Genomic DNA, 18084 nt, shown 5'->3' with positions numbered 1-18084 from the left:
AGAACTCAGTACGTTGTCCTCGATGGTTTCTCTTATTTTATCGTGATGATCATTTCTCACTATGTAGGTGGGTGCCAACAGAATGTTTTCGCAATCGGAGGAGAAAACTGGTGATTGAAATTTCATGAGAAGATCCCGTCACAACGAAAAACGTCTTTGTTTTAATGTTTGCCACTCCTATTCACGTATCATGTCTGTGACACTATCTCCCCTATTTCGCGATAATACAAAACGAGCTGCCCTTCTTTGTACTTGTTCGATGTTTTCTGTCAGTCCCACCTGATGCGGATCCCACACCGCACAGCAATCCCCCAGAATAGAGCGGGCAAGCGTAATCTTCCAATTTAGGCTATTTGTAATTGTAATCTCTAAGTATTTAGTTGAATTTACAGCCCACAGATGTTTGTGACTTATTGCGTAATCGAAATTAAGCTGATTTCCTTTAGTACTCATGTGAATAACGCCACACTTTCCTGTATTCAGGGTCAATTGCCACTTTTCGCACAATACATATATCTTATCTAAATCATTTTTCAAGTGGTTTTGATCATCTGATGACTTTACAAGACGGTATATGACAGCATCATCTGCAAACAATCTAAGAGGGCTGCTCATATTTTCTCCTGTGTCGTTAATATAGATCAAGAACAATAGACGGCCTATAACACTTCCTTCGGGAACGCCTGATATTATTTCTCTTTTACTCGACGACTTTCCTTCTATTACTACGAACTGTTACCTTTCGTACAGAAAACAACGAATCCAGTCGCACAACTGAGGCGATATTCCGTATACACACAGTTTGGTTAGAAGACGGTTGTGAGGAACGGTATCGAAAGCCTTCTGGAAATATAAAAATATGGAATGAATTTGACATCCCCTGTCGATAGCACTTATTACTTCATGTGTATAAAGAGCTAGTTGTGTTTCACAAGAACGATATTTTCTGAATCCGTGTGACTATATGTCAATAAATCGTTTTCTTCGAGGTACTTCTTATTTTCGAATACAGTATATGTTGTAAAACCGAACTGCAAATCGACGTTAGTGATATAGGCCTGTAAGTGGATTACTCCTACTTCCCTTTTTGGTTATTGGTGTGACTTGAGCAATTTTCCAGTCTTCAGACACGGATCTTTCTGTGAGCGAGTGGTTGTATATGTTGTGTTGGCAGAAGAGCCAACACCGTATTACGAGAGGAGGCCGAAATGCACGCGTCTTACGCTGGCTGGCATGAGGGGGGAAGGACTATACTGACGTGAGGTCTGGAACACGACAAGGAATTAGAATTCAGAAAGCGGACGTAATTAGTTTGATACTTAACTTTAACCAATTAATGATGAACGTCGCCCTTGACGGTACATGAGTCACAAAATTATCTGCTCAGAAGACATAGTAACTGAATACGGCGCCTTGCTAGGTCGTAGCAAATGACGTAGCTGAAGGCTATGCTAAACTGTCGTCTCTGCAATTGAGAGCGTCTGTAGACAGTGAACCATCGCTAGCAAAGTCGGCTGTACAATTGGGGCGAGTGCTAGGGACTCTCTGTAGACTAGACCTGCCGCGTGACGGCGCTAGGTCTGCAATCACTGATAGTGGCGACACGAGGGTCCGACGTATACAAACGGACCGCGGCCGATTGAAAGGCTACCACCTAGCAAGTGTGGTGTCTAGCGGTGACACCACAGTTTTTTTTTGTCATCAGTCTACTGACGGGTTTGATGCGGCCCGCTACGAATTCCTTTCCTGTGCTAACCTCTTCATCTCAGAATAGCACTTGCAACCTACGTCCTCAATTATTTGATTGACGTATTCCAATCTCTGTCTTCCTCTACAGTTTTTGCCCTCTACAGCTCCCTCTAGTACCATGGAAGTCATTCCCTCATGTCTTAGCAGATGTCCTATCATCCTGTCCCTTCTCTTTATCAGTGTTTTCCACATATTCCTTTCCTCTCCGATTCTGCGTAGAACCTCCTCATTCCTTACCTTTTCAGTCCACCTAATTTTCAACATTTGTCTATAGCACAACATCTCAAATGCTTCGATTCTCTTCTGTTCCGGTTTTCCCACAGTCCATGTTTCACCACCATACAATGCTGTACTCCAGACGTACATCCTCTGAATAAGGCCGATATTTGATATTAGTAGACTTCTCTTGGCCAGAAATACCTTTTTTGTCATAGCGAGTCTGCTTTTGATGTCCTCCTTGCTCCGTCCGTCATTGGTTATTTTACTGCCTAGGTAGCAGAATTCCTTAACTTCATTGACTTCGTGACCATCAATCCTGAAGTTAACTTGGTCGCTGTTCTCATTTCTACTACTTCTCATTACCTTCGTCTTTCTCCGATTTACTCTCGAACCATACTGTGTACTCATTAGACTGTTCATTCCGTTCAGTAGATCATTTAATTCTTCTTCACTTTCACTCAGGATAGCAATGTCATCAGCGAATCGTATCATTTATATCCTTTCACCTTGTATTTTAATTCCACTCCTGAACCTTTCTTTTATTTCCATCATTGCTTCCTCGATGTACATATTGAAGAGTAGGGGCGAAAGGCTACAGCCTTGTCTTACACCCTTCTTAATACGAGCACTTCGTTCTTGATCGTCCACTCTTATTATTCCCTCTTGGTTGTTGTACATATTGTATATGACCCATCTCTCCCTATAGCTTACCCCTACTTTTTTTAGAATCTCGAACAGCTTGCACCATTTTATATTGTCGAACGCTTTTTCCAGATCGACAAATCCTATGAACGTGTCTTGATTTTTCTTGAGCCTTGCTTCCATTATTAGCCGTAAAGTCACAATTTCCTCTCTCGTGCCTTTACTTTTCCTAAAGCCAAACTGATCGTCACCTAGCGCATTCTCAATTTTCTTTTCCATTCTTCTGTATATTATTCTTGTAAGCAGCTTCGATGCATGAACTGTTAACCTGATTGTGCGATAATTCTCGCACTTGTCAGCTATTGCCGTCTTCGGAATTGTGTGGATGATGCTTTTCCGAAAGTCAGATGGTATGTCGCCAGACTCATATATTCCACACACCAACATGAATAGTCGTTTTGTTGCCACTTCCCCTAATGATTTTAGAAATTCTGATGGAATGTTATCTATCCATTCTGCCTTATTTGACCGTAAGTCCTCCAAAGCTCTTTTAAATTCCGATTCTAATACTGAATCCTCTATCTCTTCTAAATCGACTCCTGTTTCTTCTTCTATCACATCAGACAAATCTTCCACCTCATAGAGGCTTTCAGTGTATTCTTTCCACCTATCTGCTCTCTCCTCTGCATTTAACAGTGGAATTCCCGTTGCACTCTTAATGTTACCACCGTTGCTTTTAATGTCACCAAAGGTTGTTTTGACTTTCCTGTATGCTGAGTCTGTCCTTCCGACAATCATATCTTTTTCGATGTCTTCACATTTTTCCTGCAGCCATTTCGTCTTAGCTTCCCTGCACTTCCTATTTATTTCATTCCTCAGCGACTTGTATTTCTGTATTCCTGATTTTCCCGGAACATGTTTGTACTTCCTCCTTTTATCAATCAACTGAAGTATTTCTTCTCTTACCCATAGTTTCTTCGCAGCTACCTTCTTTCTACCTATGTTTGCTGTATCTATAGCGTTAAAGAACTTCAAACTTATCTCGTCATTCCTCAGAACTTCCCTATCCCACATCTTAGCTTATTGATTCTTCCTGACTAATGTCTTGAACTTCAGCCTACTCTTCATCACTACTATATTGTGACCTGAGTCTATATCTGCTCCTGGGTACGCCTTAAAATCCAGTACCTGATTTCGGAATCTCTGTCTGCCCATGATGTAATCTAATTGAAATCTTCCCGTATCTCCCGGCCTTTTCCAAGTATACCTCCTCCTCTTGTGATTCTTGAACAGGGTATTCGCTATTACTAGCTGAAACTTGTTACAGAACTCAATTAGTCTTTCTCCTTTTTCATTCCTTGTCCCAAGTCCGTATTCTGCTGTAACCTTTTCTTCTACTCCTTCCCCTACAACTGCATTCCAGTCGCCCATGACTATTAGATTTTCGCCCCCCCTTTACATACTGCATTATCCTTTCAATATCCTCATACACTTTCTCTATCTGTTCATCTTCAGCTTGCGACGTCGGCATGTATACCTGAACTATCGTTGTCGGTGTTGGTCTGCTGTCGATTCTGATTAGAACAACCCGGTCACTGAACTGTTCACAGTAACACACCCTCTGCCCTATCTTCCTATTCATAACGAATCCTACACCTGTTATACCACTTTCTGCTGCTGTTGATATTACCCGATACTCATCTGACCAGAAATCATTGTCTTCCTTCCACTTCACTTCACTTACCACTACTATATCTAGATTGAGCCATTGCATTTCCCTTTTCAGATTTTCTAGTTTCCCTACCACGTTCAAGCTTCTGACATTCCACGCCCCGACTCGTAGAACATTATCCTTTCGTTGATTATTCAAACTTTTTCTCATGGTAACCTCCCCCTTGGCAGTCCCCTCCCGGAGATCCGAATGGGGTACTATTCCGGAATCTTTCGCCAATGGAGAGATCATCATGACACTTCTTCAACTACAGGCCACATGTCCTGTGGATACACGTTACGTGTCTTTAATGCAGTGGTTTCCATTGCCTTCTGCATCCTCATGTCGTTGATCATTGCTGATTCTTCCGCCTGTAGGGGCAATTTCTCAGCCCTAGGACAAGAGAGTGCCCTGAACCTCTATCCGCTCTTCCGCCCTCTTTGACAAGGCCGTTGGCAGAATGAGGCTGACTTCTCATGCCGGAAGTCTTCGGCCGCCAATGTTGATTATTTATCAAAATTTAGGCAGTGGTGGGGATCGAAACCGGGACCGAAGACGCTTTGATTACGAATCAAAGACGCTACTCCTAGACCACAGTATATAACATCTAAATATGGAGCTATTTTATCAGCATACTCAGCATACCGGAGGCCTTGCCTTTATTGAAACCATAATGCTCCCTCCACTGGCCTGGATCCTGTGGACGGTCGTTGCTTTGTGTGTGATTCCAGAGGTCTCACGCCGTACATGCCAACGACATTTGTCCAACTGAGCATAAAAGTCATTCATTTGAAAAGGCCACCTATAGCCATTCAGTGGACATCTAACAGCGGTATTTGCGTGCAAAATCCCATTTTAGTCACCGATGAACATCAGTTAGCAAAGATGCATAAATTAGACGCCTTCTGCGTAGGCCCATAAATGGCATCGTTCCCTGAACTGTCTTTGATGATGATGATTATGATGTTTGGTTTGTGGGACGCTCAACTGTGCAGTTATCAGCGCCAATACAAATTCCCAACCTTTGCTCAGTCCAATCTCGTCCCTTTCACGAACGATGATGAAATGATGTGTACAACACAAACACCCAGTCATCTCGAGGGAGGTAAAAATCCCTGATCCGGCCGGAATCGATCCCGGGGCCCCGTGCTCGGGAAGCGATAACGCGACCGTGAGACCAAGAGCTACGGACAACTGTCTTTGAGGGGACACTGTTGGTAGATCACTGAGACATATGACCGGTGAGTTGTTCAATAGTTCCATGTCTATTCGGCCGTACTCATAACGATACCCGCCGTTCACTTCTGTTATCTACGGCCCGTTGTGCACCGTAGTTGCTTCTCTACAGTTTTCTATAGCGAAATTTTGACATGGTCAGTGTACTTTAAATATGGCTGCACGAGAACAGTTTGCAGACTTGCCCGTTTCGGAAATTCTTTCTCCAATCATTAACTCCTGTTGAACCTCTGATAAATCGCCCCGATCCACGTTACGGCTATGACTCCACCGTTCCCCGCTTTATATTCCCTCCACTGCGTCTGCTGCCACCCTCCTCTGCTCGTTGACGTCACACATAGGCGGTTGTCGCGTTAATGTGACTGGACCCTGTAGTAAGAGCTGGGGAGAAGAGGACAGAAGCTCCAGTCCATTTCCAAGGAGCAATAAAGTAGTCCTACGACGCTATCGAGAGAAAACATCGAACTCATTTAGAAAGTTTATTTCAGGCCGACATAAATCAGCAGGCGTAGTGAGGTGAACATTCGAGGATCTCTTCTGACAACATTTCTTGGAGATGAACACATTTCTTTTCCTCATCATTTCTGTGACTGGCCCTTCACTTCTCCCTCTTTCGATCTCTTCAAGTTATATCAGTACTTACATCTACATATGCATCTAATTACATATCCCCCAAGCTACCGTACGCTACGTCATGGAAGGTACCGTTAACATTTCTGGAATAGTCATTTGGTTTCCTGTTGCACTCACAAACAGAGAGAGGGGAAAACGACTGTATACGTATCTCCGAATGAGCCCTAATTTCTCATGTTATCTTACTGGTTTTTACGTGAAATGTGCGTTAGCAGAAATAAAATTGTTCTGCAGTCAACTACAAATGACGGTTCTCTAAATTTTCTCAATTGTGTTTCTCGAGAAGAACTTCACCTTCCATCCAAGGGTTCGCATTTGCGTTCTCCATGAGTTTCCGTGATATTTGACTGTTGTTCGAGCCTAACTGTAACAGATCTTGCAGCTCGCCCCCGAATTAGTTAGATGTTCTTCTACTGCGGATCCGAAGCACTCGAGCAGCACTCAAAAATTCGTCCCACCAGAGTCTTGTACGCGGTCTCCTTTACAGATGACCCTCACTTCCCTAAGATTCGGCCCATAAACCGAAGTCAACCATTCGCCTTTCCTAAAACAGTCATTCCATGCTGGTTCCGTTTCATATCGCTCTGCGACGTTGCGCCTAGATATTTAATCGACATGACTGTGTCAAACAGCACACCACTAATGCTGTATTGCAACACTACGCTTTTGTTTTCCACTCATCTGCATTAACTTACTTTTTCTGCATTACTTAAATTCAATAGCCACAATTATTTGTTGGGTACATTCCAATAGCTAAATTCCCCTAGAGGCTTTGCCCACTACACAGCTATCTAGTTCTAGGGAATATCGTTTGTCACTGTGTGTGTCATCGTCCTGTCCGTTTTCCTAGACAGTGTTTTCCATATGTTAATTTTTTTGCTGATTCTGCGGATAACCTTCTCATTCATTTATAAGTCTTCTTTAGAAACGCATCGGTTCTCACTTTGGCACATTTCCCACTCTCTATTACTCACCACTGTAAAATTCTGTGCTCAAGGTGTATATTCACAGAAATCTGTTCCTCGAAGCGAGGCCCATATTCAATTTCAATATATTTCTGTTCTTTGCAGCGATAGTCTTTGCTTCTTCCATCATTCATGGATTTGTTCCGTCGTAGCACGACTCATTCACTTTCCCATCACATTCTCCAAATTTCGATATTAAATTTATCATCCATATATCTTTGCTGTTACCTATCAGTATTTTCGTCTTGCTTTGATTTGCCTTCAATCGATATGATCAGAGCAGTAGATGATTTTCTATGGGGACAGGAACATCACAAACAAATCTTATGATTGATATCCGTTCACAATAAAATTTTAGACTGTCCCTCAAGTTTTATTTTCTGCACATTAGTTTATTCGACAATACATTCTGATCAAAAGAAGTGGAAGACCGTAAGTAAGCCATTGTTGCAATCCTAGAATTTTCTTCTTGGTCTTGCCTTCTTATTGTTTCTTTTATGTAAATGTACACTTTGGGTACTAGTGGACCCAGCAATAGTTCACAACTACTAAATATGTGTGGGAAACGGAAACACGTCTGCATCTGGGGTATCCCTGAAAATTGCGTCAAGAGACAACTTTCTCATCTTTGTTCCGACTTGGCCCACGAAACTCAGAATCATAGTAGATCATCTAAAGTAATAAATAAAGGGGAAACGTTGTTACAAAAACCTCGAAATGTCATTGACTAATTAATTTCACATTTTTACACGATCCTTCAAGAGACATTCCGATCGAGGATTAGTTCCACTGTATGTGAATGTCCGACATTGAGACTTCTTTACTTTTGCTGGGAACATAACTTCGATTTGCCCAAACTCAGGGGGTAAATAGGTTGGGGCCGTCGGTATTAGAGACCTCTGCAGCTAATGGATTGATGTTGTTGTTGTTGTGGTCTTCAGTCCTGCGACTGGTTTGATGCAGTTCTCCATGCTACTCTATCTTGTGCAAGCTTCTTCATCTCCCAGGACCTACTTCAACCTACATTCTTCTGAATCTGCTAAGTGTATTCATCTCTTGGTCTCCCTCTACGATTTTTACCCTCCACGCTGTCCTCCAATACTAAATTGGTGATCCCTTGATGCCTCAGAACATGTCCTACCAACCGATCACTTCTTCTTGTCAAGTTGTACCACAAAATTTTCTTCTCCCAATCCTATTCAACACCTCCTCATTAGTTATGTGATCTACCCATCTAATCTTCACCATTGTTCTGTATCACCACATTTCGAAACCTTCTATTCTCTTCTTGTCTAAACTATTTATCGTCCATGTTTCACTTCCATACATGGCTACACTCCATACAAATGCTTTCAGAAACAACTTCATAACACTTAAATCAATACTTGATGTTAACAAATATCTATTCTTCAGAAACGCATTCCTCGCCATTGCCAGTCTACATTTTATAACCTCTTTACTTCGACCGTCATCAGTTATTTTGCTCCCCAAATAGCAAAACTCCTTTACTACTTTAAGTGTGTCATTTCCTAATCTAATACCCTCAACATCACCCGTCTTAAATCGACTACATTCCATTATCTTCGTTTTGATTTTGTTCATCTTATATCCTCCCTTCAAGACAGCATCCATTCCGTTCAACTGCTCTTCCAAGTCCTTTGCTGTCTCTGACAGAATTACAATGTCATCGGCGAACCTCAAAGTTTTTATTTCCTCTCCATGTATTTTAATACCTACTCCGAATTTCTCTTTTGTTTCCTTCACTTCGTGTTCAATATACAGATTGAATAACATCGGGGAGAGGCTACAACCCTGTCTCACTCCCTTCCCAACGACTGCTTCCCTTTCAAGCCCCTCAACTCTTAAAACTGCCATTTGGTTTCTATGCAAATTGTAAATAGCCTTTCGCTCCCTATATTTTGCCCCTGCCACCTTTAGAATTTGAAAGAGGGTATTCCAGTCAACATTGTCAAAGCTTTCTCTGAGCCTACAAATGCTAGAAACGTAGGTTTGCCTTTCCTTAATCTAGCTTCTAAGATAAGTCGTAGGGTCAGTATTGCCTCACGTGTTCCAATATTTCTACGGAATCCTAACTGATCTTCCCCAAGGTCGCCGTCTACCTGTTTTCCTATTCGTCTGTAAACAATTCGCGTTAGTATTTTGCAGCCGTGACTTATTAAACTGATAGTTCGGTTATTTTCACATCTGTCAACACCTGCTTTCTTTGGGATTGGGATTATTATATTCTTCTTGAAGTCTGAGGGTATTTCGCCTGTCCCATACATCTTGCTCACCAGATGATAGAGTTTTGTCAGGACTGGCTCTCCCAAGGCCGTCAGTAGTTCTAATGAAATGTTGTCTGCTCCCGGGGCATTATTTCGACTGGGGTCTTTCAGTGCTCTGTCGAACTCTTCACGCAGTATAATATCTCCCATTTCATCTTCATCTACATCCTCTTCCATTTCCATTGGATTAATATCAGTCTCAAAATAAACAGGTTTTCTGTTAAAACTGAAAGGAAGCAAAACAGCACTCTGTAAGGTAGTATAAAATTTTTCTTCAAATTACACCTGTACCATAAATATATATAATTATATTGGTGAAAATAGCTACATACATATTAGTATATTGGAGAAAATTTATTTTTGTGAAATTTTTTGCAAGTGCTACCAAATTTGATGGCTGTACTTGCCGTCTGTGTAGCTCCATGATAATTGGAAATGATTTAATACTATAGTATGACTTTGAATGTCGTACTATAGACCTACTCATATCGTAGTTGTTATAGATTTTTCTATTTTGAACTGGGTCTTATACTAGGGCTCTAACTATGTGCTACTGCTCGCTTGCTTCAGCGCCAGTGCCATCCAAAGGTGGTCTCACACTTCAAAGTATTTGTTAAAGTTTCCTGGTGTGATTTATTATTATTTCTTTCGTTGTTTCCATGTTCAGTTCTGGGTAAGGGTGCGTAATGATCATTGGGATCTCAGGATTAATGTAAGGCGTTTATGGGATCTCAGGATTAATTTCATGCATCTGTTTTTAATAAATCGTAGTGTCTTAATTTTAGATGGCCTAGAAGTTCGGCATGTCGAACAGTCATGTGCCATTGGTAGTAGAACTGCAGATCTGGTGAGAGGTGCTGGAAACTATTCGTCTAGTGATTTAAATGCCGGACTTTCTGAAAGCTGACAGTGAGAAAGAAAAATGAATCTCACATGTTCCTAGCAAAACACGGCATTTTGTTTATCGAAGTCATTTTTATCAGAAAACCTGTCCCTTGTTGCTTAAAAAATGTGTGGCCTATGTCCGTTCGAATGTTTATTAGACTATAGTGTACAAATCTGAAGCAAATGGGGAAAGAACTTTTCGATAAAATGAAGTGAGGGTACAGCATCGTTGGCCGGGAGGCCCCTATTCGGGGAAGTTCGGCCGCCAAGTTTAAGTCTTATTTCATTCGACGCCACATTGGGCGACTTGCGCGCCGTTGATGAGGATGAGATCATGATGAGGACAACACGACACCCAGACTACGAGAGGAGAAAATCTCCAATCCGGCCGGGAATAGAACCCGGACCAGCTTGTATGGGAGGCAAGCACGTTACCACCCGGCAAAGTAAGGGGACAACTTTTCGATATTTACAAACCAATGGTCCCCCTTTGTACAGGAGTATAGATTACCTGTGTGTCCCTGTAACAGGGGTTCCAAAACTTAGGTCAGATGGGATACTTTGAGAATCCTGGTACTCTGATCATGTTGTTGTTGTTGTTGTCTTCAGTCCTGAGACTGGTTTGATGCAGCTCTCCATGCTACTCTATCCTGTGCAAGCTGCTTCATCTCCCAGTACCTACTGCAACCTACATCCTTCTGAATCTGCTTAGTGTACTCATCTCTCGGTCTCCCTCTACGATTTTTACCCTCCACGCTGCCCTCCAATGCTAAATTTGTGATCCCTTGATGCCTCAAAACATGTCCTACCAACCGATCCCTTCTTCTAGTCAAGTTGTGCCACAAACTTCTCTTCTCCCCAATCCTATTCAATACCTCCTCATTAGTTATGTGGTCTATCCACCTTATCTTCAGTATTCTTCTGTAGCACCACATTTCGAAAGCTTCTATTCTCTTCTTGTCCAAACTAGTTATCGTCCATGTTTCACTTCCATACATGGCTACACTCCAAACAAATACTTTCAGAAACGACTTCCTGATACATAAATCTATATTCGATGTTAACAAATTTCTCTTCTTCAGAAATGCTTTCCTTGCCATTGCCAGTCTACATTTTATATCCTCTCTACTTCGACCATCATCAGTTATTTTACTTCTTAAATAGCAAAACTCCTTTACTACTTTAAGTGTCTCATTTCCTAATCTAATTCCCTCAGCATCACACGATTTAATTTGACTACATTCCATTATCCTCGTTTTGCTTTTGTTAATGTTCATCTTATATCCTCCTTTCAAGACACTGTCCATTCCGTTCAACTGCTCTTCCAAGTCCTTTGCCGTCTCTGACAGAATTACAATGTCATCGGCGAACCTCAAAGTTTTTACTTCGTCTCCATGAATTTTAATACCTACTCCAAATTTTTCTTTTGTTTCCTTTACTGCTTGCTCAATATACAGATTGAATAACATCGGGGAGAGGCTACAACCCTGTCTCACTCCTTTCCCAACCACTGCTTCCCTTTCATGCCCCTCGACTCTTATTAATGCCATCTGGTTTCTGTACAAATTGTAAATAGCCTTTCGCTCCCTGTATTTTACCCCTGCCACCTTTAGAATGTGAAAAAGAGTATTCCAGTCAACATTGTCAAAAGCTTTCTCTAAGTCTACAAATGCTAGAAACGTAGGTTTGCCTTTTCTTAATCTTTCTTCTAAGATAAGTCGTAAGGTCAGTATTGCCTCACGTGTTCCAACATTTCGACGGAATCCAAACTGATCCTCCCCGAGGTCTGCATCTACCAGTTTTTCCATTCGTCTGTAAAGAATTCGCGTTAGTATTTTGCAGCCGTGGCTTATTAAACTGATAGTTCGGTAATTTTCACATCTGTCAGCACCTGCTTTCTTTGGGATTGGAATTATTATATTCTTCTTGAAGTCTGAGGGTATTTCGCCTGTCTCATACATCTTGCTCACCAGCTGGTAGAGTTTTGTCATGACTGGCTCTCCCAAGGCCGTCAGTAGTTCTAATGGAATGTTGTCTACTCCGGGGGCCTTGTTTCGACTCAGGTCTTTCAGTGCTCTGTCAAACTCTTCACGCAGTATCGTATCTCCCATTTCGTCTTCATCTACATCCTCTTCTATTTCCATAATATTGTCCTCAAGTACATCGCCCTTGTATAAACCTTCTATATACTCCTTCCACCTTTCTGCCTTCCCTTCTTTGCTTAGAACTGGGCTGCCATCTGAGCTCTTGATATTCATACACGTGGTTCTCTTATCTCCAAAGGTCTCTTTAATTTTCCTGTAGGCAGTATCTATCTTACCCCTAGTGAGATAAGCTTCTACATCCTTACATTTGTCCTCTAGCCATCCCTGTTTAGCCATTTTGCACTTCCTTTCGATCTCATTTTTGAGACGTTTGTATTCCTTTTTGCCTGCTTCTTTTACTGCATTTTTGTATTTTCTCCTTTCATCAATTAAATTCAATATTTCTTCTGTTACCCAAGGATTTCTAGCAGCCCTCGTCTTTGTACCTACTTTATCTTCTGCTGCCTTCACTACTACATCCCTCAGAGCTACCCATTCTTCTTCTACTGTATTTCTTTCCCCTATTCCTGTCAATTGTTCCCTTATGCTCTCTCTGAAACTCTGTACAACCTCTGGTTCTTTCAGTTTATCCAGGTCCCATCTCCTTAATTTCCCACATTTCTGCAGTTTCTTCAGTTTTAATCTACAGGTCATAACCAATAGATTGTGGTCAGAGTCCACATCTGCCCCTGGAAATGTCTTACAACTTAAAACCTGGTTCCTAAATCTCTGTCTTACCATTATATAATCTATCTGATACCTTTTAGTATCTCCAGGGTTCTTCCACGTATACAACCTTCTTTCATGATTCTTAAACCAAGTGTTAGCTATGATTAAGCTGTGCTCTGTGCAAAATTCTACTAGGCGGCTTCCTCTTTCATTTCTTAGCCCCAATCCATATTCACCTACTATGTTTCCTTCTCTCCCTTTTCCTACACTCGAATTCCAGTCACCCATTACTATTAAATTTTCGTCTCCCTTCACTATCTGAATAATTTCTTTTATTTCATCGTACATTTCTTCAATTTCTTCATCATCTGCAGAGCTAGTTGGCATATAAACTTGTACTACTGTAGTAGGTGTGGGTTTCGTATCTATCTTGGCCACAATAATGCGTTCACTATGCTGTTTGTAGTAGCTTACCCGCATTCCTATTTTCCTATTCATTATTAAACCTACTCCTGCATTACCCCTATTTGATTTTGTGTTTATAACCCTGTAGTCACCTGACCAGAAGTCTTGTTCCTCCTGCCACCGAACTTCACTAATTCCCACTATATCTAACTTTAACCTATCCATTTCCCTTTTTAAATTTTCTAACCTACCTGCCCGATTAAGGGATCTGACATTCCACGCTCCGATCCGTAGAACGCCAGTTTTCTTTCTCCTGATAACGACATCCTCCTGAGTAGTCCCCGCCCGGAGATCCGAATGGGGGACTATTTTACTTCCGGAATATTTTACCCAAGAGGATGCCATCATCATTTAATCATACAGTAAAGCTGCATGTCCTCGGGAAAAATTACGGCTGTAGTTTCCCCTTGCTTTCAGCCGTTCGCAGTACCAGCACAGCAAGGCCGTTTTGGTTAATGTTGCAAGGCCAGATCAGTCAATCATCCAGACTGTTGCCCCTGCAACTACTGAAAAGGCTGCTGCCCCTCTTCAGGAACCACACGTCTGTCTGGCCTCTCAACAGATACCCCTCCGTTGTGGTTGCACCTACGGTACGGCCATCTGTATCGCTGAGGCACGCAAGCCTCCCCACCAACAGCAAGGTCCATGGTTCATGGGTCTGCTTATTTTGAAGGTTAATAAAAATTATTTTATTCGGTGATTACTCCAAATTTGAAAAATAGCTAATAACACAGAAATCGTAAAAAAAATTGTAAGGAAATAATTAGCGTCGTCAAAATGCCGGAGAAAGTTGCACATATTATTAATAGGTTTGAGCGGAACACTTACTCACTTCGCAGAACACAGTTTGGGAAGCTCTGCCCTACAATATTGCCCTGTTGATTTTACATTGTCGCGCGTGGTTTCTAGATCAACAAATCCTATCAACGTGTCGAAATAGTTCTTAAATGTGTTTTACAGTTGTAAATGATTGACAGACTGTTATTTTTGCTTGACTGGCTCAAACTGTGTGCTCACCGGGACATCTTGCCTGCCGCAGGATACAGGGATATCCACATGTGAGGACAGAGGGCGATTAGCTCAGTCGACAAGAAAGTTTCCTGCGAAACGTATGATTCCAAGTTCGATCGCGATCCAGCACATCGCCGTGTCGCTGTAGTCATCAGGCGTCGACACCACATGCAACACACCTCTGCCAGGCGGGTTGCAGCAAGCGCGGCCCCTAGACCCTACACTTGCACAGTCCAGTGAGCCAAGGTATTTGCATCCCGGGCCCAGAGAGAACGTTTTAGTACACCAGACGTGAATAACACGCGGTGCACACAACCGCGAGAGGGGTCGCTCCTGCTGCGAAGCTGTAGCTGCATGCGGCGTGTCACGTGTGGCCAATCGCATGCAAGCTTACCTCCGCCATGCGAGTGTTTAGGACGGCACCGGTCCCGATCCCAGCATTTACGTCGCAGTCAGTCAACTGATGTCGCCTGCTGCGACCCACCACCGTTCCCGACAGCACTCCGCCTTCACCTCCAGTGGAATGAAGTAAGTTCGGCGACATGTTGGTATCATTCGTTAGTGTCAGATTCTTCCGGTAGGATTGAAGGGTCTTTGAAATGACAACAGTCATGTCCAGAACTTTATTCTGTTCAGAATTAAGCCTCGCAGTGGAGGCGTTGACTTACAGATTTCCTAGTGTTCAGTCAAGTGGGAGCACTCTACCTTATAATAAGGAATATCTTTGGGTATTCCAGTAATTGAAGGATTGTGTTATCATGCATTCAGTGTTCTTTCTTCAGTCTAAAAAGTTATTGCAAGCTACTAATATTTTTGCAATCTGTCTGTTTTGAGTTTCAGTATCGGTGAAAGTAGAACATTTGTGTTGAGGAAAATCACTTTCTTAATAAACTGAGACAGAATTTTGTTTCTTGTAGGAGAGTGACAAGTACGGAACGCTTCATGCACAGTTTAACACTGGCAGACAGTTCCAAAACAATCGACGTTCTGCTGCATAGGGAAACATTCATTCTGGATAATTGTGCAGATTTAGCGTCACATACAAGTGTTGAATGGCATGCCACTTCCCTTTTAGTGGCTGCGCGGAGTAGCCGCGCGGTCTCAGGCACTTTGCCATGGTTCGCGTGGCCTACCCTATCGGAGGTACGAGTCCTCTCTCGTGCCTGGGTGTGTGTGTTTTCCTTAGCGTAAGTTAGTTTAAGTTAGTTTAAGTAGTGTGTAAGCATAGAGACAGATGACCTCAGCACATTTGTCCTATAGGAACTTACTGCAAATTTACAATTACCCTCTAAGCGACGTGGCATTAATTTCCGGTGGTTGTGAGCTGGAGGGGGCGGAAGGGGGAGGGGAGGGGAGGGAACTCAGTGAAGAGAGCAGCAGATGCGGACGGCGGGTTGCCAGTGGTGTGGCACCGCGGCCCAAAAGGAAGTCAGTGCTGGAGGCGATAGGTACAGCCAGGAGTCGAACCCTTATCTGCTGCTGGTGATGCCCAGTCGTCTTGCTCTTGGCCGTGGCCCTGGCGTTGTGGTGGTGCTGCTGGACTCTGGCGACGAGAGTGCTTCTGCCTCAAAATTCATAGGTACTACAACATGACACCTAGTCACAACAGACTTGCACTGGTGTCATGACACTGGTCAGTGTCACTGCGGTCGTTACGGCTACCGCGGCGCAATTCTCCACTGAGCTTTCGTCGCCCTGCAATCCGCTTACGTGCCCGGTAAACGGAACCACTTGCCCACGTAGTGCAAATGCAGTACTTCACTGTGACTTTATCACTACTTCACGTTACTTTGCCGAAAACACTATGTAGCGACACTACAGGATTGATGCCGCTTCCTAATAGATCCTAGTTATCTGAGGAAAGTGGACCAGCCCTTTCACATAGAATCGAAATCACGACACGTTCCTGGCACCTCCTCAGGTAGTTGAGAGATGAAGATTTGATTAAAGACAGAAAATTTCCTCGGTATGATTAGGAATCAATACCACGACTTGTGGCTTTCCTGGCATGCGTTTTCCAGAGAGAATAGGGAATCTCAGTTTCAATTTTATATTTTATTTTTTAAGTTTATGACGCGTTTCACTCTCACAGGAGCATCATCAGGCATCTGCTTAAAACTCGAGGACCACGAGTGATGGAACGCGTCACAAATTGAGTAAATAAGAACAATTTTGGGGCTGTGACTGCGTATTCTTGGTTCAAATGGCTCTGAGCACAATGCGACTTAACTTCTGAGGTCATCAGTCCCCTAGAACTTAGAACTACTTAAACCTAAGAACATCACTCACATCCATGCCCGAGGCAGGATTCGAACTTGCGACCGTAGCGGTCCCGCGGTTCCAGACTGTAGCGCCTAGAACCGCTCGGCCACTTCGGCCCTCGCCTATTCTTTCCTGAACATCTCAAGAGGCTGTTGTACCATGAACCGAAAGGTGCAATAGTGTGATTTTTCGGCATGCGGCTTAGTGCTAGGTCACCTGTTTCTGATAAAGACACACAGCTTAAAAAAAGTTCAGTTCGTGTAGGTTATTTCGAACCAAGTGCTTCAATAATTATAGTGCTTATCTGTTTGATGTAGTGTCACGCAAACAAAAAACAGCGGTATCCTATGATCCAAATTCAGTCAGTCATATTTGGAATTATTCAATTCACGTATTTAATGTGATGTTAAAACTGGCAGCGATGTGTAACAGAATAAATTCCAGAGAAATGCCCACACAGAGATAATCTGACACAAAGGTTTGCTGGAGATTTGTGGACACCGCCTGTGATATGTAGTTTCTGCACCCATCCCTCGGGACAAGGGAAGGCCTTTCTCGGCTTGGTGGTGTTCGCAATCATCAGCTTTACAGCTGTCATGTTCATCTGTTGTCTGACACAGCCAGTACTTAAGGGGTCTGCACACGTTCTGTATTTATTTACTCTGAAAGGCACAGTGGCACAGGCCGACCGTCATGCCATCCTAAGTCAGAAGGAGTCCCAGGGTGCGCATATGGAGGGGCACATGTTCACCACACAGCCGTGGTCATTGCTCACGAATTGAGCCGCTACCGGTCAATCAAATAGCTTCTCAGTGGCCTTACTACTGAGGGCACCCCACTTGCCAACAGCGCTCGGCAGGTGCCGACGGTCATCCATCCAAGTGCTAGCCAAGCCTGACAGCACATAACTTTGGTAATCTGACTGGAATCGGTGTTCACAATGCGCCAAGGCCGTTGACATTCAATACTTATTAACGTACTATATTGTCTTCCCCTCTGTATACAGCAAGGGACCATCCCGGCATATACCTGAAGCGATTTTGAAAATCACCTAATTCACGATGGGCAAAGAGGATTTGAAACTTCGTCCTTTCGAATGCGAATGCAATGTGCTAACAGCCTGAAAATAAATTCGATAATCCAAGATGTCGAAGAACGAGTAATCGTTTGTTGGTGTACTAGTAATTATAACTTCAAAGAACAATAAGAAAATAAAAGAAATTGGTATTTGGGTGCCTGAGGAAACAGCGACATACTGCATTTAATTT

This window comes from Schistocerca gregaria, chromosome 9 (genome assembly GCF_023897955.1).
Source record: "Schistocerca gregaria isolate iqSchGreg1 chromosome 9, iqSchGreg1.2, whole genome shotgun sequence".
Taxonomy (NCBI): Eukaryota; Metazoa; Arthropoda; class Insecta; order Orthoptera; family Acrididae; genus Schistocerca; species Schistocerca gregaria.
The sequence above is the reverse complement of the archived record's forward strand: the minus strand, read 5'-3'. Positions refer to the sequence as shown.